We start from the raw sequence: 20,845 nt of genomic DNA on the forward strand, positions 1-20,845 counted from the left end.
CTTCAACTTAGCTTCCTGCTTTGAATTGCAAATAGTGCTGGGACCAGTGAGTGCTTTGGGCAGTCCTGGGAAATACCAATAGTAACTTTACTGCCTGCTGGGAGTGCAGAGCTCTGGGGTGGGATGTTTGGAATGACCTACATGGGTGGCTGCATGCACAGGTTCTCTTGAATTAAGTCGTTGCATGCCTCAGGGTCAGCCTTGGCTCTTGAATATTGCTGAGAGCCATTGGGAACCAGCAAACGCCAGGATGCCTCATCAAACCAAACAAGAAAATTCCCTCTGGCCTTCAAGAGATAAAACGAAGCTGCTGCAGACCCTGAAGGCACCAAAATCCTCCATTGACCACTCGCTTATTGAGTCTTGTCACTGAAGTTTTCTGATCGCTACGCCTGGCTGCTTTTTTGCAAATCTTTGTGTCTTTGCACGTGCTTCTCCACGTGCTGCAGGCACCTTTCCCGTCCCGTAAATAACGTACGTGTCATGGCTTTCCTGGCCACAAGCCAGGACTGCTCAGTGTTGTGTGCGCTGCTGGTGACAGCTCGGTGACAAAGCATTGCAAGGAGGCAGGGAGAATGCAAACGACTTACTGAAACTAACTCCGTGCAACGCCTCGACACCCAGCGTAGAGCAGAAGGGCTAATGAATGGGAAAGAGCCCCCAGCTCTGCTGTAGCACCTGATTTTAGATGTGCATCTGCAATAAAGAAGCTGCAGGAAGGCAGCCTCTAAACATGCAGCGCTCCCTGGGTTGTGATTTTCATCATTCATGTGCAAGGCACCGCAGCTTGATGAAGCACTGGGGCCACCACCACCCCCAGAGGCACTGTTTGGGTGCACAGGGCAGTGGGGAGGGAATGGGCCCAAGTTGCTCTTTTTCTCCACCTGAAGGACCCAAATGAGTTCCTTGTAGGCTCAGATACATAACCGAGGTCTTTAGGGTTGGAGCCGAGTTGTCCTTGAATCCAGGTTCTGTTAATGGAAAGAGGAGAGGCATCTTCTGAAGACAATTCAGGTGTGTCTTGGGATGATTTGGACACTAGAGATGCTTGTGACCATGCATAGTCCCCTTCAGGGTCTGATGTTACACCAAAAGTGTCCAGGATCCATCCCTGGAAACCCTTCCGTTGCATAACAGTATCTGCTTAAAAATGGCCAAAAAATTAGGTTTTGGGATTTGGAACAACTTCTTGGTGGTGTGTTAAGCGTACAACTTAAAGGTTGGAATATGGCAGGGCAGATAGGAAGAGCAGTCTTTGGGTTTAAAACAAGTCTGTCTTTGCAGCTCGGTGCAGGACAGATGCCTCAGAAACAGGCAGACAAGATCTGTGTTAAAATCTCCTCCAAAATTGAAAAGGTAAAGTTTTATTTCTGAGTTGTTCTCACTTTAGAGGTTGCAGTTATATTAGCATCCTCAATAAAAGCTGGATTAATCCAGAAGATTTTTCTCTGTCTCGCAAATTCTGTGTGTCTGTGGTCTTATAGCACATGGCTCATGAGACTGGCGAAAGAGAGGAGGAAGGTCATTTTGCAGCGTTAGAATACAGCCATAGTTATTAAAAATAAAGGCTGAATTTTTCTCTCTCAGCCTTAATTGATTTTAGTAAATTTAACTGGAGGAGAAGGTAGAAATTGGCTTAGAGTTCTTAAGCTGCAGTACTTAAAGATACATTAAATCTCCATGCTGGCTATTGTAAGAAAGGAGGAGACACGCTTGTCAGGCATTTATTCTAGGTGGCTTCTGCTTGACACAGGCAAACAGAAAATGCCAGATTCCTGACTTCGACAAAGGGGATTTGAAAGGGTTTGCAGAAGGGTTTAGTGAAACTGCTTGAGAAAACCCTTCTTTGAAGCATAATAGCAAAAATGTTGTTTTTATTTTTCCCCCCGGACTCTAAACGCAGGAGGGTGAGATAAGACATTCCACCACGTACACAAATGAGGAAAAAAAATGTAAAAGTTTCAGTGGTACTGCTGCAGCCTGCAGAAACTGGATAGCTTTCAGGGTGGCTATTACACATTGCTTATCAAGGCACTGTATTCCTCGACTGTGAGAAAAAGAAGAGTAGTTAAAGCGATGCACTGTGTTCTCCAGCAGAGATGCAATTAGAAGTGGCTATATTGGTGTTACTTTTCCCTGGATAATTGCAAATAGTTGCGGCAGTACCAGCAGCTGAAATGGATCCATGAGTGGCTCCACCACGATGCAGCTCCTAGAGCTGTGCAATACTCCACAGGAGGATATCAGCACGTCTCCTCTGGTCCTCAGCTGTTCTGTAGCTTTCTTATGGAGGAACCGTATAGATATGACGGGTGTGATTAACAATGTTCAATCGATTGTTTTAGAATTTAAGAAAAAAAATTGAATGGGTTGTATTAAAAAAGTCACCCTCCCAGCTCAACTGCAGAAATTTCTTCATTTTGTAAGAGAGTTTACATGAAATTAAAGGTCTGTGATCAGTATAAAACACACTTTTCTTTTTCTGCTTGTTTCAGTGCACCTGAGGTTTAGCATTATTGCTGATGGTATGCAAGTATACTTAGAGCTTCAGAAGAATGTTATTAAATATATATATTCTAAATAAGCAATTAAAGTTGCCTATGTTGGACATTTCTAATTTACTAATCAACACAAGAGATACTTAAAGCATGGTTAAGGGAAGCAGGTTTCTAGCAAGTACTGGGTGAGCTAATATCAAGCTTCTACAAATGAGATGGCAATCGCACGACTTCAAACCCAGCCTTTTATTTCATGCTTTCTTTTAGCCATCTTCTCACTCTCTAGCTGCTGGTGACCTGATTTGGTTTCAGAGCCTGCTTCTGTTTTTTTTTTTTGTTTTTTTTTTTTTTCCCCCACAGGTTTCTCTTGGCAAGGTGAAGAAAGTAATAGGTCTCAGTAAATGCAGGAAATAATCACTCCTTTTTCTTTTTCTTTTTTTTTTTTTTAATAATATTGGGTTTGTTTTCAGATGGATTAATTCCCCAACCTGGCTCGACACACAAAGTGTTCGTGCTCTCACAGGGGCAAATGCCTGCATCAAAGAGAACATGGATTGATGCCAAATTAAGGCAATGCCATAAGCACACCAAAATCACCAGTGGCAATGAAAAGCTGGATTGCAGCAATGCAACGTGCTGCAAATGGGATGAGCCCACACCTGCCATGGGGCTCCTGATAAAGCTTCACTTGGCCAAAAGAAAACCAGGGCAAAACATGAGCAAAACAGGACATGGCTGTGGGACCAGCAAGCAAAAATCACACTCTTGCCCCATTTTTCAGGAATGCAGGATTTAATCTCAGCACACCTTGGTGGCTCTCGAGATCATTGCTGCCAGTCTCATCCGTGCCTTGGGATAATTCACATGCCAAAAACTCAGTAAGAGATGCTGACCTCTGGTTTAGGTGATAAATTTTCCTGTCTCTAACAGTAACATGGAATATCATGGGAAAATAAGTTTTGAGCTTCTTACAGCACCCTAGTATAGAAAATTACTTTGTTTCCTAAGATTTTCCTAGACAGATTAGAAAAACCTCTCCACACTCCCAATCTCTGCAATTTTGTAGGCTTCTAAGACAGTTTCTCCAGGTACCAATGAATCCCCATTAATGGCATGCAACAGGAGAACATCCTTTTTCTCATTAAAGCCTCACACAGGGTTCAAAACCTCATTTTATGGCAGGGTGCTTTGATTTAAATCAATGTGGCTTAAATTATGAATTTTAATCATGATTTAAAATAGGGAAGCATAAAGTCTTAATTTGAATGATTTGATTTTAACCATGCTTTTCATTTCCAATTCATAGCTATATCCCTTAAGCAAGGTTGATTCCCCTTGGTTGCTCACTGTAAAACATGGAGATTTACGGCTCGCTATTACCTTTCAGCTGTATTTTCCATCCAGGTGGACACACTATTAACATATTTATTTAAGCAGCTATATAGACTGCCACAGCTCTATTTTGATTTCTAATGTATTCATCTTTGAAGTCTTCCTAGGTAATGATGAATAACACTAATTTTGGGCTTGTTGCAGGCAATCACTCTTTACTTGGGGATGAAATTTCTGTTAAACTGACAGATGCAAAGCAGCATTTAAAATTCCTTTAAATACATCAAGCATCAGAGGTCCTGAATACCTAGCACATAAACTTTTCAACGTGCTTTTGAGGTTAAAACCAAGCAGTTTATTGAGCAAATCTCAAGCGTCAATCTTAGATGGAGTTAGTGACTGAAATGAATTGTTTCATGTCCCTGGAGGGTTTTGAATAAACAGGAGTCATTCTCTTAAATCTCACTTTTACTGTTTAAAATGGGAGAGGAAGCAATTTTATTTTTCAGCTGCCAGTTCCCAATTGCTTTCACAGCTTAGAATTAACCATTGATGGCATGGCTGAATATGTCTTTCCAGTATATGCAGAGGGATTTTAAATGGCTAGCCAAGGTTTATATATGTAACATTTGACCGTCGAAGGCAGAAGAACCCTACTCTTGGTGTCTAGATACCCTGGACATCTGCCTATGGTGAGGTCAAACAGCAATTAAAGGAAAGAAAACCAAGATTTTAGGAGACTTTTTAATTGGCTGCCCACTTGTTGACCCATATCCAAATCCCATCCCATCTAGTGCTGAAAATACAAATTCCCCAAGTGCCATGGATATCTCATTTGGACCTAGTACAATATATTTAATCTCCTCTTAGCTGCTCGATGACAAGTTTGGCCTTTCAGAAATTAAGAGGAGACCTGACCTTGCAGGACTGTGGCCCATGGCAGTGCAGGTTCTCCTTCCCTATGTGACAAGGCCAGCTTGGAGCAACCTTCTTTGTGTCCAGGAGAGCAATGTAGTCTGGCAGATCCTGATGGACTTCCATCCTTCCATGCTGCATCTTGGGAATCTGGGGAGCGATAAACTCAATTGCCCCTCTTCTTTCCAAAGTAAAACACTGGTAATAGACAACTCTGCAAAACCTGCTGGAGCCTGGATCCCCTCAGCCAGCCCATTTAGATGCATCTCCCTGATGATCCTCCGTTACAGAGCGCTTTCTCCAGCAGGCCTGACAACTAAAACATTACTGGTTGAGGGAACAATCACACAAAAAGAACAACTTGATGAGCAACACATCCTTGTTGCAGCGTCCTGAGCCCCTCACCATAAGAGGCCCCTCTCAAACGATGTTTTCAGTTGTTGAGCCTGGTCATTGCTGCCAAGACGGCTGTGGTTGTTCCTCCTGCCCTCACTGCTCCACATGTACGTGTGGCAGCTTTGGGGTAGCTCCTCCATGGAGTGGAGACATCTGCCTCTGCTAAGACACATCAGTTAAGGCTGCTGAAGTTGTCTGATGGGCCCAGCTCAAGGTGGAGGATGCATTAACACCATTCAGGCCCTGGCCCAGATCTTGCAGGCCTCACTTTGTGTTTCCTCAGGCCCACAGGCTGTTGGGGGTATCAGTATCCCATGATGGCCATGCTCCAGAGAAGCTCTGCCACACAGAACAGTTCTCAAAATCTGACCTATAAGTCACCATCTTACCCTAATACCCTTTTTCTGTGAGGTTTTCCAACAAGGAGAAAGCTGACAGCAGCTAGGGTGGTGTTGATAACTCCTGAGGACCAATATTTCCACCGGTGGGGGCTTCGTGACCAAGGACAAAGCTTATCACCCATCAGTATCCATGTTCCCTATGTCAGAGCTCCTCCAAACCATGGCTGCAACTGATGGGGGTAATTTAGGGCAGCCAAACTTGGGGAAAAAACTGTTCTTATGGCCAAGAAAGTGGCACAAGAAGAGGAAGGGTGGCTTGGTGGGAAGGGGTCAGTGAAAAGTGGGAACCTGAGGTTGGGTTGGTAGCAAGATGCATTGCCTTACAGGCAAAATATAGTTTGTAGGGTCCAGTAATGTTCTTTATGAAGAGCTGGGGAGAGAAATGCAGAAATATGATAAAGGGAAGAGCTGTTTTTCTGTTAACAACAACAAAAATCCAGCTCTGTTGTGCTCCTATGAAGCCTGGCCATGGGTAGCTGACAGCTGCGCAGGGTAAAGTTTTGGGGGTGGTTAAAGGGTTTTTGGTGGCACAGCAGCCCCTGGGGGAGCAGGGCTCTCCTTCCCCTGATTCCATTAGAAACAGAGATTATGGTGTCTCGTCCTCATTGCTAACAGCAGCACAGAAACTCCATCTCAGGGCCCAGCACAAACAACTCGATAGGCATCGGGATGGGGGCAGAGCCACGGCACGGTGCTTTTAGGGGGACAAAGCAGAGAGGAACACGGACAGCTGCTTTTTGGACAAGACCCAAAGATGCTAAGCTCTGAGGTGGTGATTGTTGAGGTCCTGCTGCATTTTGGATGAGAAAAGGAAGGCAAATTTTGATGCTGGGTGATTGCACTCTGCTTTGCCAGCTTCCCTTTCTAATTGCCTGCAGAATTTTTTGGCATCGTGACTGTGGAGATGCTTCCAGCTCTAACCTGCAAACACCTGCAGGGTCCTGCCCCAGGAGGAGGGCTGCTGTGGCTCTAAGTATCTCAGCAATACTTTTAAGCAGAAAAAAACACACCAACAGTCATGATAAAAACCTGCAAAAAGCCCCTGGATAAAATACAGATTTTGTAGACCACCAAATTCACATGTAGCTTGCAAATTTGATGAGAAATACTCACAGGACAGCCATGCCGAAGGAACCCCAGCAATCTGGGGGCTGTGTGTGTGAGTTTGAGGAATAGGGTGGCAGCTCTCTTGCTTTGTCTTCCATCAGAGTGTTTTGTGGGGCTGGCTGGGCTGCTCCAATCTGCGGCAACATAAGCTGCTTTCCCCACGAGCAGCGCTGAGGGCTGCCCCCAGCCCAGCTGGCTTTTTGGGGAGGGGTTTCCTGCTAATCCAGCTCAGAAGCAGTTTTAGGGGCAGGGCTTTATCTCCATCTCAGCTGGGGAACGGGAGGGTGAGGAAGGTTCATCTTGTGAGCTGTTTTTATAGGGACTTCAGCTCAGTCTGAACAGAGCAGAGAGCAAGGGGTAATAAGATTTTGCCTTTGCCCCAGTCTGGCAGGAGCAGATGCTCACAGCCTGCCTGTGAAGTAAGTAAAGGTATTCCTGCTGCAGGAATTTATTTCATAGGGGACAGGGACAATATGAAGTTTATTTCAGATTTTCACAGGGACAACTGCAGCAAATAACCTCAGATATCTCGGCTCTTGTTTGAAGCAACATGACTGCCCTTTGCTGCAGAAGGCAGATGTCTGAGAGGTGCCCATGGGCTGATTTTCCATATTCCTCACCTGAAACAGCAGGGAATGGCTTGCTATGGCAACTTGCCACCTGGGCCTCACTGCACTTCCCAAAGCCCAAGGGTTGCAAATTGTCCTGGCCATGTTCAACCCATAGCCACTACAATGAAGCTACCAAGGCTGGGGAAAGGAGGTTCTCTCTCCTTAATAACATAAATTGGGACTGATGCATCTAGTTTTGTAGCAATAAATACCAGCTTTTGGGTCCAGCTGGAGCTGGTCTGGATGCAAGCCAGCTTCCACAAGGCAAGAGTCTGTGTGTGCATACAGCAGTGAGGTGCCTGACATCCTGATGCCGAGCTCATCTACATCACAGGTGAGTTCAGCCCTCCATGCATCGGGGATGTTTGCCAAACGGGAGGTTGCTTCCCTTCTTGTTTTTCTCCTATGTGGTCCTTCTCCTCTTTGGGAGAGCTGGTCCAAATCCCATGGCAACAGACTTGGCCATTCACAAGAGGCAATGGGTACAAAGTGGAACACACTGGCACAGGTTATCCAGGGAGGTTTTGGAGTCTCCCTCCTTGGAGATCTTCAAAAAATATCTGGATGTGGTCCTGGGCAGCCTGCTCTGGGTGGTCCTGCCTGAGTAGGGGTTGGACCAGATGGTTTCCAGAGGTCCCTTCCCATCTCAACCATTCTCTCAGGGAACAAACAGGGGTGCCCATGTGCTGAGTGGCCACAGCTAACAGAGGCCAGGAGCACACTTGGCCCAGGGAGCGGTGTCTAGAGTACACTATCTTGCTAGTCGTTAATTATTTAATAGCAAGAATCAATTCCCAAGCATTGCTAAAAGTCACTGTTTGCTTTTGATTGATGCCTCAAACTTTTCTTGCCTCTGTGGCCAGCAGGTCAGAGGCCTGATCTCTGAGAGTTGCTCCAGCTGGAGTCAAAGGATATTTTGCCCTGATAATAATAACCAGATACATCTGGAGGAGCTGGTGGTGCTTCTCTGAAGGTGGACTTAGAGTCTGGGTAGGAATTTTCAATTGTCTTTTCTGTCTTTCTGTAAACAGAGATGCTGTTTTTCTTGTATCTCATAGGGTAGAATTGTTTTTGCTATCTCTTGCAAGCACGATGGCGTTGTTCACGTAGCAGCAGCGGAGTAACTTGGATATTAATATCAAGCCCAGCCCCACATCCCCCTTCTGTGCCCAGAGCTGTGGGTCCCATCCCTGACCCCCTTCCAAGGCAAGAGCCCAGCGTGGTCTTCGCAGACCTGCCAGCCTGGCTAAGGCGAAAGAGGAGGATGATTAACAGCAGGGAGGGGATGCAGCTCCTTCTTCCTTCCTGCTTCCTTTGCTCCCTTCCTTTGCCCTGCCATGGCCTGCCCCGACGTGTGACCTCCAGACTTGTGCCACTTTGCAGCCAGGAGGGAGAAGGGTTTTGGTGGCAGGACCATGTCAGCGAAGCCCCAAGCTCCAAAGCTAAGCTGGGTGCAGGTCCAGAGCCCCAGGAGTTGGGGTGCTGCAAGATCTCCTTTCTATTAGATACCATTTAGTGTTTTTCTCCCTGACTGGTGAGTCTGCATGCTCAAACCCACTACCTAGATCTACCTGTCCAGGGATTTTAGGGAGGTGAATATGGCCACTGTTCCATCCTATACTCGTGTTATATTTTATGTTTCTCAGCACAGAACAATGCCATTAAAACCCACCACAGCCTGCTTGCACTGCATACAAAATGCTGAGTCCCCGACCTAGTGACATCCTACAACTTACTGTGCTCTTCTGCTCAGCTCTAACCACGCAGGAATCCCACTCCTTGCTGGGAGGACAACATTGTTCCCTTATTGAGTCATAACAATGAGGTCACTGGGCTGGAAAGACAATGTCATTCAGCAGCCAAGAACCCAGCTGGCTGGTCCCGGTTGTGTCTCATCTCCTATGACAAAGCCACGTTTGATTTGACTCATTAAAGCCGTTGCAGGTTCTGTCTTGGAAGGGGTGACCGAAACGTGCATTGTTCTTCATCAACATTAAGTCAGGACACTTGGCCAACTTATTAGCAAGAGCCTTCTTCCTTTTCCACCTTCGCTGCTTGCTGTGTAAGCTTATATTCGTGCTCCTGGCAATGGGAAAACCTCTCCGGAGATGTGCCAACATGCATTTCAGAGCAAGCTAGCTGCTTGAAGGAGGACTCAAGGCCCTCAAGACATTCCACCCAGAGCCTGTTCTGCTCTAACATGCACCAGCTCAAACCACTTTGGGATGGCCGGTCTGCATTGCCAGCCCTGCTTTTGTTGGACACTCAATATTTTGGTGTCCCGGCTCCCTAGTGTGATATTGCACCTAAACCTATGGCACTGGGGTTTTTCCATGCCTTGTATGCTCTACATGGGACAATTTGCCTGGCCCATACACACAGTGGATGGACCAACTTCAGCCCAGGACTGGCTGTGGACGAGGAGCATTTTTCTGCCCATTTTTTATGGGTTATCTTTCCCTTTATGCACCTTTTGGGTGGTACAGGCACAGTGCCCGCACGTAAGCAGAGAAATGTCCAAGCACTGTGCCTGCAAGCTGTATGTTCCCCATGAACCTCTACTTCCCTCCACTGTAATGTAGGAACGAGGACTGCAGCCTTCACTGCTCCATAGATGAAGATGTTTTGAGCCCTGAGACCAGTGGCCACTTGTGCTCTTGACATTTCTTGCTCTTTTTGCCATTCTGAATACGACCATCCTGTAAATAGTGAATAAATATGCCCTAAGGGACTTCTCAGGATAAACTCTGTTTAGTGCTGCCAGGTTGCTGTTTCCATTGAACCCCCCAATTTTCTTTTTTTTCCTGCCCACAATGCGATTGTCTTAAATCAGATTTATCTTTTTTTTGCTGCCCAGGCCCAGCTGAGCAGGAACGTTGGGTGTATGTTTACCTCCGCTGGTGTCCCAGCCCTAAAGCACAGCAGCCGCTTCTTTTGAAGAACATACAAAGCAAGGAAGAGGAGCAATTGTTTGGGAGGAAGTTGAACTATAATGTAATAGACTCTCATGGGGATTAGTATTAGTAATTATTTGTATTGCTGTGGCACCTAACCAAGATTAGGGCCCCGGGTAGCAAGGTGCTGGGCAAGCCCCTAAATGAAGACAGCTCCTCCATCCGAAACCTATCCCCTCCTGCATGTAGAGATGGGGGGGAACTGAGGAAGGGAGAGGTTAAGAAATGTCACCAGGGTTGTTTTGGAGGGCTGTGGCAGAGCAAGGATGTGAGCTAGTGCATCGTCCTTAGAAGAGCATCCTTCCTCTTAGAGGGAAATGGTTAGTGTTCCTCTGCTTGTGCTGCTCACAGTTACATGTAAGGCACCACTGGGTAACAAATATCCTGTCCCGCATTAGGACAGCACTGAAAAAGATCATCTCTCATTGTCTGCACATTTCATCAGTGATCCTTGTGATCATGTGTATTATTATAAGGACGGGGAGAGCAGGAGCTGTTGAGTTTGAAGAACAAAACTTCTTCAAATGGAAACTGAGTCTTGATGCTCTTAATAAAAAAAAAACTAAAATGTATATTCTTTTTTTCCCTATTAAACTGACTGCTTCTGGATAGTTAAATAATGAGGCAATTATGAATTTGCCAACAATGGATGTTGATCTGATTACACAGCTTTAAAGCCAGATCGTCACTGGAGCCATTTGGTGGGAAAGCAGCTCCGTGCCAGACAGTCTTTAAATAGTTTTGAATAGGAGGGAGGGTGAGCTGTGTCCTTCCCTTCCTAGGCTCTCCCCACCTAAAGAATAGCCCTGAGCCTCCTGCCAAGTGCGCCGTGTCCAGCCAGCACCCGAAGGCTCAGCTCGCATGCACAGCTATATAAATATATGTACATGCATGCATATATGCGTGTGTGTGTGTGTGTATATATAGAGCGCCAAATTATCCGGGAAGACCCCACCCTGAGGGAGGTGTGGGTGGGGAGCCGAAGTAAAAAGGTGGGACCCAAAATAGCAGCGAGACACAAAGGATCGCAAGGAAATGTGGAGCCCTCCTCGCAGTGCTGACAGGAAATCTCCGGGCTGCTGGCTCCGTAACCCTGGCTAACCAAGGTCGTGGAGGGGACTGGTCACGGCAGAGGGCCTGATCCTGACATCCAGCTGTCTTAAAAGTAATCCCAAAAGTTGTCTTAGAGACATGGCTGGTGGCAGCTTTAATGTCAGAGAAGGTTTGCAGGTGCCCCGTGAAGTGTCTGCGGGGGAACTTGTCCCCATGCATAGCCCAAACAAGCAGCAAACGCAGAAGGCAATGCAGTTTGTATTTAACTAGGAATCACCCCAAATTTTACCGAGAGAGGTTGGGATGTTTGAGGAGGTCACCAGCACCTGTTGGAGGTGTCTCCTTGTCTCTTTGGCTACTTATCATAGCACCTTCCACCACCTTTCAATCTCGGAGGGCCAAAGATGAGTCCAGTTCATCATCTCTGCGACCACCTCGGTGTTGGGCATTGTGTGATGGGGCTGGGGGAAGGCGATTTGGGATTCATGACCCCGAAAAGGTTAAAAATTAAAGCTGGCTGTCTGGAGCAGGGCAGAGCCGAGGGCGTAAATTTGGGCTGGCAGCGTGACTCACCAAAGGCGCTGGGCGCACAAAGGAGGGCGAGGCTGCGGGTCTTATCACCGCCTCGCCATCGCTTTTCCGCTGGCCCTTTTTGCCCTCAAAATGGGCGAGCATCCTCCAAGGCCTGCCCCCGAGCAAGGCTCCGCCGAGGGCTCCAGGAGCCAAAAACCTCGGTGGTGGGAGCAAGCAGAGGCTGTCACGGGAGGGCGATTCCTGCTGTAAATCTTCGGGGACGAGAGGAGGAAAGGGAGGTGCACAGAAGGGGGGGACAGCACTGTGCAGTGCCACGGTGGTGCCGTGTGCCAGCACAAGCTGACCTTCCAGATGCCCAGCCACATTTTTTTTTCCTTTGCCCTGGATCTGCCTGTGATGAGGCTGAGATCTTATTTCTCTAGGTTAGGTGTTTTCCCTCTGTATTCCTCTAGATTAGGTGTTTCCCCTCTTGTTTTCCCACCCGTAGGGCTCCAGCTCCGTGCTGGGCCTCCAGCTAGTGCCAGCCTCCAGCAGAATCTGGTGGTCTTGCTTTTGGTGACGTTTATTTGCAAAACCCTTGTGGCCTTCATCTCTCCTGGAGCAGCTCAAGACACACGGCCGATCCACGGCACCCAGCTTGAGTGGCATCAGGTGGGGCAGCTCCTCGTTGCCACCAGCCAGCTGGTGGAGATTCAGCCAGCAGGGTACCGAGGGCTGTGTCCTTCCTCATTTTGCTCAGTATGAACCCAAATCTGAGCCCGGCCAGCTGGAGAGGAAGGTGAGATGATGAGTTCGGTCTCCCTTTGCCACCCAACAAGGATGCTGTGGACCTGCAAACCCACCTCTGCCAACACAGGACTGGGAATTGGTGCGTGGCACAGCTAGCAGAGGGTCCCATCCACTGTCATCTCATCGCCCTGCCTTTCTCCAGAATAAAAATTGAGTAAGCAGCAAGAGCTGCTGATGGGACACCAAATGCAGAGCTTCCCGCATGCAGGGATCAGGAAAGGCCAGCACCATCTGGGGAGGCAGAAGTGCCCCGTCACTGATGTTTGGTTGGCATCAGTGCCAAATGTGATATCTGGGGGCTTGTTTGTGTGGGGAGTATCACCAGATTTCTCCTGAATCAGCATCCTTAAACTGCAAGTTGTCCCCCTCACCCCACCTCGTGTTGGCTTTCGGAGCTAAGGAGACTTTAATTTGATTTAACCCACTTCATTTTGGCTAAATTCAATGAGAGCTGACTTAAAGCTGAACAGGAGTGGCCACCTGGTGGGTTGTGTGCACTTTGACTAATCCGCTCTGAAATCATACCTCCTTTTAATTTTAGATTAATTTTCCTGAGTACTCACTCCTGTGCAGACAAGCTATCGAGATGAATGAAAATCAGCTCCCGTCTCACTGGCTCCTGTCCTCGCTCCTTCTCAAGCTGTCCGTAGTAGCCCTCCAGGACAAACCAGGCAGGGATGATTCATCTTTCCTGGGCAAAAAGAACAGGGAGGGACTTCTGCTCCATCCCAGTGAATAAAATCACCCCCCTGGCCATCCTCAGGCGGCGAGCATCAGTTCTGCAGCAGAGAAAGGTCAGGTCTCCAAGAGGGGAGGCTTTGATGTGGCAGCTCAGCCCTCAAGGGATCAGAGATCCTTCCTTTTGAAGTCCACGTGGGCCAGCCTTCGGCCCTGGTGGTGATGCTGGGTGTTCTCCCATGGGAGTCAAGTTGGCATGGCCAACCTGGGAGCCTTACCCAGGCTCTCAGCCCTTCCTGCGATTCCTCTCCAAATTGAGACAAATCTAGGCTTTTCGTCTATTTACTTTTTTCACAAGACGGGCTTTTTTAGCACGGACTAAAGGCTGCAAGGGCATCTTGAAGACTGACAACCCAGAAATTACACAAGAAGGACCCCCCAAATGGTCTCTGTACAACAAAGTCATGCGGTCTTGTGGCATTCTCGTGATTTTCAGTGTCATTTTGATTCATGGCCACTGCTTAGGGACAGAGGTAGCTGGGCTTTACATAGCAGCTGCTGCTGCCCATTACTCAGTGTAAACCTTGAGTTTCTTCCAAAGTCCCTGGGTGACTTCTGCAGCAACAGAGGGCGAAATGTACCGGGCATCGTGTCCTTCGGCTGCTGGTTGCAGGAGGAGAGCTCTCGTTTGCACGAGGGAGATTGATGCTCGCCTGATACAGCAGGACGTCGTGCTGCCACAAATCTTGCCTCAAAGAAACAAGGACATCGTGGGATAACCCCACACTCATGGCACGAAGGAGAAGGGCAGGAACACGGCTCTGCTTGAGCTGAGAGGCTCTGGTCAGGCTGGGACACGCAGATTTTTTGGCCGCTGCTCCCAGCGTTTCCGCTCCAGCAGCTCCGCTACCATTTCCTGAGCGATGTGGGGCGTTTCTGCCTGGGCCTGCAGAGAGCTCCCGCTCTGTTCTGCAGCCTGGGGAAGGTGCTGGGATGGAGCCGGGCCCCTTCCAAATCCCACCAGCCCCCAGCGGAAAGAGGATGTTCCCAGGCTCCGTGATAAAAATGCCTGAGCAGAGTGGATAGAGGTGTGCCTGTCTGTGTGTCTGTTTGCCTCCTTGACAACCTCGTGTGAAGGATTTTGGAGACTTCGTTTTCCACACGGGTTTTCCTGTCTCCTTTTTCATTGTTTTTTCCTCTTTCCCTTCACTTAGATAGCTACAGACCGTCCTTGGGAAGAGGCGTGGAGACTCCTAAATCGGATGTCCCGCGTTTATTCATGAGAGAGGCAGACTGGGGCTGGCCATGCAGATGGCACTGCCTGGGATGGACCTTTTGGGGCTGTTTGGGTGGAAGATGCCACGTTTTGGGTGGAAGATTTCCACGTTTGGGTGGAAGATGGCAATTTCTTGGCAGCAACCAGTCCTCAAGGGGGAATTCAGGAGAGGTCCATGCATGGCATGAAGGGCAATTGGATGACAGCGATTTTGAGAAGATGGGAGTGAGGAGGGCTGAGATATTTCTGCTCCCTCAAATCCACTAGCTAGTCGTTAATTAGCACAGCAAATGAACCCATTTCTGCCTCCCCAAATGCAGCATTAGAAGGGGCCAAGGGAGTAGGGAGAGAGGTCGGGGAAGAGGAGTGTGTCCAACAGGGAGACGTGCCTTGGGATGATGATTTTTAATATTTGTCAGGCTTCCAAATGAAACAGCAGACAAGCTGAGCTGGCTGAAATACTTGCAGAAAGAGCTGATGGGGAATTTGTTAATGAAGCATGTTTCTCATCAGAAAATGCCAGTTCATCAGAACCTGGGTTTCAGGGACATGTGTCGCAATCCTGGCAGAGAAGGTGCCTCGGGACACGGGTGGGTTTCTTGGTCAAAACCAAGGAGGTTTAGAGACTGTCGTTTGAATAAAATCAGTGAGGCAGATCTAACAGGAGGGATGGAGCAGCCAAAGCTCACATGAGGCTTGGTTCACGTCCTGCTCCCTGAGCTGCTGGGTTACTTCCATCGGGTAAAACAGGGACAACTGAAAGTTTCACCCGGTCTGAATTAAAGCAGAGCAGCTTTTGGCTACTGCAGGGACATGAGTGGCTACAAAAACCCTGCAGCTTGATAAGAACCCCCAGGATGATGCAAAGGTGCTGTGGGGACCTGCTCCAAATCCCCAGCTGAACGGTGGCGGTGCGGCCACCAGCAGGAAGCCCTGCACGATTCTCTCCATGTGGATGGGTGTGATAAGAGCAAAAAAAACCTGCAGGGTTTGAAGCACAAACATGTTTTCCCCCTGTGTGCAGCCAGTAAGGGCTTATTGGGTAGAGGTTGTGGCTGCAGGTTCGTTTCGTTTGACAGCAGAGGATGCTTGTCGGTTTTGCTGCCTTGATTTTGTTGTCACTCATGTGCAAGAGATGAACAGCACCAAACTGAAGGGTCTTACCAATAAAGCCTCATCACAGCAGCATCAAGAAGATTCCCCACTGAAAACAAGCCCAGTGGCTTTAAATCAAAGCCCAGCCATGCTCGTTTCCTTCCTGAGTGATGCGGTAGCACGAATTAGCTCCAGCCATCGGGGCTCATCTTTAATATTTCAGAATGCAATTCTATCAAGAGCGTTCTGCAGCACTTTTTCTTCTGGCAGGGTTTTGGGCAGGATCAAAATCTCTGCATCGGGTAATTGGGCTGATGGGTTAGAGCCTGGCAGTGTTCTGGTGGACCTTTCCCCACCTTCTCACCTGGGAAGCCAAGTTGGCCTGGGTGAACACATTTCATAATGCTGGCGGTGAGACTGGCAGCAAAGCGGGCAGGAAATGCCAGTTTGAAAGTGTATTTGGTGAAGTAGAGGATGCCGCTTTGCCAAGGGGAAGGGTGGTGAGAATACTATCAGAGTCTTCAGGCCGAATTTCCGAAATTTTGGGAATCCCAGCAGGGAGCTAGGGAAGGACGATGCTGTCGGATCCCATCTCGCCCTGAGCAAAGGACAGAGCATGATCACCAGCACAATTTCAATCTCAGCGAGGTGACCGCTCGCTCTGGTAGCCCAGCTTAATTCCAGCATAAATAACTCTGCTCTGTGATATTCTGCCAGTCTGATTGACCTCACGGTTCTAAAAGGAGGTGACAAATTTCCTGTCCTCTGAAGCAACTGTGCGCTGTTCCTGCCCAGACAGGGCTGCGTTTCAGGGATAAATCCCTCCTTTTGACCAGGAGCATCCTTGCTGGCGCTGGTACACACCGTCCCCTGGCCAACACCACCCCTGCAGCTTCAGCCCCCGCTTTCCCTTTGGCAAACTCAACCCAATGCCCGTATTTAATCAGGAAAAGCTGCAAAAAGGGGAGGCAAATAGGAACTTCCTAGGGCCTGGCTCGTATCCCCTCCCCTTCCCTGGGTTGCTGGGTCTCCGTAGCTTTCTCATCCCGCCTTGGGAGGAGCAGGAGCCGACCGGCGCGAGGCTTTGAGCCGGGCTCAGCCTGCCGGCATGGGGTGTGTCGCCCACCATTTCCTAAGTTATTCTTTTGGGTTTCCTTTTCTCACTATTAATAGATTTTCAGCCAATCTGAGCTGTTTCAACAAGGTGGTCAGGGCAGGGGGTGGAGGGGAGGCATTTCTGAAATAGGAAGCGGGAAGCTCTCGGGCAGGGAATTAATTTAACAAGAGGGGCTGCGTGGAGAGGCGGTGGCGTTGGATGGACAGGACGTGTCCTTTCGCTTTGCGTTTTACACCGACGTGTTGCTTTTTTGGTTTGTGCTCAAAGCTGTGACCTTTCCGAGCAAGCTGTTTCCCTCCAAGCATCCTCCCCAGCTTGCAGAACACCACGCATCCGCTGCAACGTGGTTATGACCTCTGCATTTCTTTGTGGCGTGGTTGCTGGTGATCCTTCGACTTGTCGTGCAATGAGATCCATCGGCGCAAATCACCACATCATTCCCTTTATATTCTCAACACGTTTTCGCATCCTAACCAAGCCCTTCAACACCAACCCCATCCAGGGCTCTGGCACCTCCAGCCTCCCAAACCTTGCTACCTTGGGTCTGAACAAGCCCATCCTCACAGCTAGCAATAAGGGAAAGTTCTCACCCCTCCGGGGTTGTCCCCATCTCGGAGACACCGTATCACCAGCGCAGCCGTGGGATACACACACGAGGAAATGAAATCATGTTTTTTCAGCGTGCTCATTTCCTCCAGGCCATTTGGCCGCTGTTCACACGGATATGTGTGGGGAAGGCTTGAGCTTTCCTCCTGCAGAGAGGTATCAGGCAGACTGCTGTTGCCCAGCACAGAAATGAAAGGTTTTGGGTTGTTTTTATCACTGGCACATGCAAGAGGAGAGTGTACACTGAGTACACTGTAACCCATGGTGTCAAAATACAGCAATAGCTGCTATGTTATGCTCGTTTTCCTTAAAATGAAGAAATGACGTTGGTCCAAAAAGTGAAACTAAATAATCAGCCCTGCCCTGCCAAAACGCAGCCAGGAAGGTCAAGGACAGGTAGGGTTTTTTTCTACCTTCTCAAAAAAAAAAAAAAAGGGTGAGGGAACCTGGCTGAAATTCAAGTGAACTTTCAGGCTTTTGGGAAGGACCTCGTGCTGGTGAGGGGCATGATAGCCTACAGGACTTCTCCTCCATCCTCTTTCTCTCTCTTAGCATGCATTAAATCCTTTTGTCTCTGGGGCTCACGGCATGAAAGGGCCTTTCTTTTCCCACAGAAGGACATACTGTATCTTTTGTGAGTAATCTTCATGCTAAAGGGGCACTGAACATAATCCTGTCCTGTCTGTCCTTTGTTACTGTCAGCCCGTGCTTGCAGGGGTTTTCTCTCTTCTGTTTCAACCAGAACCTATTCATTTCTTCTGTGAAGGGCACTCATCAGGCCCCACTGGCCACCAGCCCAGGCAAACAGGGGCTCATTACCAGTTATTACCCCCGGGTCCAACACGGAGATTTGGAAAGGGCAGCTGGGCAAGAGGGAAGGGAGAACAACAGTTAGATATAGAAGAGAGATAGCATGTGTGGTAGGAAAGCATTGACTCCTGGACTTGCAGTGCTCTCACTGCTTGTTTTGCATTTCTTTCTGCTTTGGGATTAAGTATTTGGTAGGCTTCTGAAAAGGAAGAGCCTGCAGTTTGAATAAGCCATGCCTTCTGCTGGTGGTGGACCTGTTAGACACCAGCTGAGCTAGGGTGGAGGTTAGGAAAAGAGCATCACCTTCAGGTCAAGTTTGGGATGGGAGATCTTTTCCAAAGGGCTTCCCAGTGGTTGCATCCAGCCTGTAACAGCAAGCATGGGTTTGTAGGAAGGGAGCAGTGTGATGAAGTGCTTTCTGACATACCCTTTGCGTTGCCATTTGCCAAAGGGATGCAGGTCTCCATGAAAGGAGAGCAATTTCTACCACTGTGACACTCAGCATTTCAGCATCCATCCTCCCTCCCTCCCTCCCTCCCTCCCTCCCTCCCTCCCTCCCTCCCTCCCTCCCTCCCTCCCTTCCTTCCTTCCTTCCTTCCTTCCTTCCTTCCTTCCTTCCTTCCTTCCTTCCTTCCTTCTTTCCATCCATCTGTTCATCTGTTCATCCATTCATCCGTTTCTCCATCCATCCATCCATCCATCCATCCATCCATCCATCCATCCATCCATCCAACTTGAATCACTGAGCATGGTTTAATGACGAAGAATTCAGTCTTGTGGGGTTCTTTAGCCTGGAGAAAAGAAGGCTCAGGGGAGACCTTATCATGCTCTACAGTTACCTTAAAGGAGGCTATAATGAGGTGGGGATCAGTCTCATCTCACAAGCACCAAGTGATAAGACACAAGGAAATGGCCTCAAGTTGTGCCAGGGGAGGTTTAGGTTGGATATTAGGAAAAAATTCTTCACTGAAGGGGTTGTGCAGCATTGGAACAGGCTGCCCAGGGAAGTGGCTGAATCACCATCCCTGGAGGTCATCAAAACACGTGTAGATGTGGTGCTTAGGGACATGGTTTAACAGTGGACATGGCAGTGCTAGATTAACGGTTGGACTGGATGATGTTAGAGGTCTTTTCCAAGATAAATGATTCTATGATTCCGTGGTTCTGGGATTCTAATCTTTTAACATCTCTTGACCTTAACAGGAGAGGGACACTAAGGCTGAATGGAGAGATACAAACAGATGAAGTTTGTTTAAGCTTTGTGGACATCAACTCAAGTCTTGGTTCTTCTCACAGTGCTTTTTCAGGATGTATCTTCCTGTGTGAAGGAAGGACAGTAGGGGCAATCCTGGAGGATCACACAGTTTTTCTCTATCAGCAGAAAGATGCCTAGCTTTAGGCTTTTTCCCCCTTTTTCCACTGAAATTGGTAAAAACACAGCTGCAGCTCCCTGGGTTGGGACGCAGAAGTGATGGGGCAGCTTCACACGGTTCATGGGGACCCAGCTGGCTACCGAGACTGTCCCGGAGCCAAGGCATGGACCTGCCCCTTTCTCTTTTGGACTGAGTTGAATTGAATTGCCCTTTCTAATTTTTCTTCAACACATTTGCTTCCTGCCTCTCTGGGACAGGGACAGGTTAAGAAAAGGAAGTGACAGCAGTGGGAGATTTCCTCCACCTTCCTTCCGACCCTTTCTTTATTTACATCTCTTTAATATTCCTTCTACCACTAGGGTGCGGGTAGTTTTCCCCTTTTCATCAGAGCCCCTGTCTGGCTTTTACATCCCTATTTATGGGGTAGATCCATTTTGTGGCTAACTGGATGCCGGCTCTCTAACTTGCAGCAACCATCACCAAGAATTCAAGCCAGGCAAGTTGATCATACAGCTAAGGAGGCAGCTGGAAGAAAACTTCCTCCTATCTTTTGCACCCAGGTCTCCTCTCCTGGGTGCCCACATCTTACACCTGTGTTTTTCTTCCTCTCCTTTTTTTCTCCTGCAGCCAGTGGTCAGTCCAATAATACCTATGACTTCTCTCCATGAATGGTCTTTTCCTGCAAGTGTAGAGGAGATGTTTTCTTGCAAGCCCCTGAAATAATTCATGCTGTTAGTTTACTAAGCTCACATCTCAATGGTGTTTGCAGAATGGCTGCTCCTGTTGGCTGATGGGGAAACAGGAATAGGAATGGTATTGTCTGCTCATCTTTTCTCCTGGCATTTCTCTGTTCAGATGAGCCCAAACCTGCCACAGCTCCCCACCCCAAATCCCATACCCCAGGTGCTGTCTGTGCCTCCAGCCTCCAGGTCTTGACTTGGTAGGGTTGATCCAGGTTAGATTTCCCCAGTGGTACAAATCTCAGAAACTTGAGCTTCCATCAGATCTTTGAAGCGCAACCAGTGCTAATAAACAGGCTCTGCAAGAGAAAAAAAAACCTTGCCAGTAAGCCAGCACAGAGGAATTGACATCTCAAGAGCAGTGCCTGGAAATGGCTAAAAATCCATCCTGGGAAGTTTCACTCCTACTTTGGGCAGTTGGAAACAATATACAAGGGCAAAAAAAATAGCCCTGTTTTGATTTGTCATCAAATGTAAGAAACATATCCCCCCCCCCCCCCCCCCAATTCAGGTAGGTTTCCTGCCTCCATGCAGGTGCACTGGTGCAGGGCAGTCTGCAG

At 48.3% G+C, this 20,845-nt stretch overlaps 1 protein-coding gene and 1 long non-coding RNA gene across 5 annotated transcripts in view; one reads left to right on the top strand and one right to left on the bottom strand.

Annotated features, from left to right (window-relative positions):
* The window catches only part of PODXL (podocalyxin like), a 44,298-nt gene that overhangs the window by 5,508 nt on the left and 17,945 nt on the right, over positions 1-20,845 (top strand). The gene's annotated exons all lie outside the window — the stretch shown is intronic.
* Positions 1,090-6,783, bottom strand: LOC310897345. Its single transcript, XR_014582237.1, has 2 exons — positions 6,656-6,783; positions 1,090-5,912 (listed from the first exon to the last, which is right to left on the bottom strand). It is a non-coding gene; the product is annotated as an uncharacterized lncRNA (long non-coding RNA).

Source organism: Anser anser (genome assembly GCF_964211835.1).
Source record: "Anser anser genome assembly, chromosome: 1".
Classification (NCBI taxonomy): domain Eukaryota; kingdom Metazoa; phylum Chordata; class Aves; order Anseriformes; family Anatidae; genus Anser; species Anser anser.